The sequence below is a fragment of the Pseudophryne corroboree genome, chromosome 1, assembly GCF_028390025.1.
Source record: "Pseudophryne corroboree isolate aPseCor3 chromosome 1, aPseCor3.hap2, whole genome shotgun sequence".
In the NCBI taxonomy this organism is placed as follows: domain Eukaryota; kingdom Metazoa; phylum Chordata; class Amphibia; order Anura; family Myobatrachidae; genus Pseudophryne; species Pseudophryne corroboree.
The window spans coordinates 650,027,862-650,029,121 of NC_086444.1; the positions used below are offsets into that span (position 1 = coordinate 650,027,862).

Below are 1,260 nucleotides of genomic sequence, written 5' to 3' on the forward strand. Positions count from 1 at the left end.
AACTATCACTACATACTTTGAACTGGGCTCTCTGTACAAAAGTACAGTAACTAATTTTTCAGCCTCTTATACATAACCCAGCAATCTTATGACAAGATCAAACTGACTAACGACTATTCTTTTACATTCTATGGGCCATACTTAGCCCGCCTCTCTCATCCTCTGTCCGCATAAATTATTATATGACATTGGACGGCAGAAGGTGAGGCCCTTAACCCAGGGACGTGCAGTGAGCTAAATGGCTCAGGAGGCACTGGCTAACCCCAGAGCCAGATTTACATGCAATATATGAGCCAAAGGGTACATCTGGGCATTATACACAGGTGCAGCATTATAAACTCCTGGAAATCTGGTGAGTTTTGATTAGAGATGTGTGGAAAGGATACACAGGAGAGGCACTGCCTCACCTGCCATAGACTTTTTACTCCAGAGTTTGGGCTATAAAAATTATTAGAATAATGCAAAGAAGATATTTAAAAAAAAAATTCAGTATTTTTCATATATTTTATTCAGTCAAAACTCTGGTTTAAACGTAAGTATGACAGGAAAGGCTCTGCCTCACCCCACCGCACGTCACTGCCTTAACCCATACTATCCTCTTCTAAACTTCAAGTACTCTCTCATCCAAATGCCAGGTAATTACCTCTCTGCAATTCCCCAGGAAACAGAGAAACTGTGCTATCCCTTGGAAAGCAGAAGTACTTCTATTATCTGGTTAGTCATCAACCGTACACTCTCTCATTTGTGATCATTGGTCCTCTTACTGCCATAATTCACTGGCCACGCCCAATCTCGTCTGATCTTGGAAGCAAAGCAGTGAAAAGCCGAATCAGTACCTAGATGGGAGACCACTAGGGAATATTGGGTGCAGTAATTGCATATTCCATGTTTGACACAAAAAGCAGAAGTGTGGGAGAAACTTTTGACTCTTACCACCCTCTTCATCTGTCTATAGAATAGCTCATACCTCATCTTGATCTCTAACTTCAAAACAGCATTCTTCACCTATACCAGGAGAATCTTTAACAGAAGGCGATATACTATCAATATTATTTACATTTAAATTTATAAAATAACATCACCCACTGTTTCAATTTTTGGGTATCAGATGATATTCCAGTTTTAATGATTTAATATTTTCACCTCAGGTACATCACAATGAGCAATTTTGTTAACCTTTATTAATTTTGAAGTAGTGTATTTTACCTTGTAAAAAGGTTTACACTACTGCATCCAGAGGTGTCAATTTCTTTATTTGTT

At 38.7% G+C, this 1,260-nt stretch overlaps 1 pseudogene; it reads left to right on the forward strand.

Moving 5' to 3' along the window:
- The first annotated feature begins 758 nt into the window (after positions 1-758).
- Positions 759-877, forward strand: LOC134940233 (5S ribosomal RNA; annotated as a pseudogene).
- Positions 878-1,260: the final 383 nt, after the last annotated feature.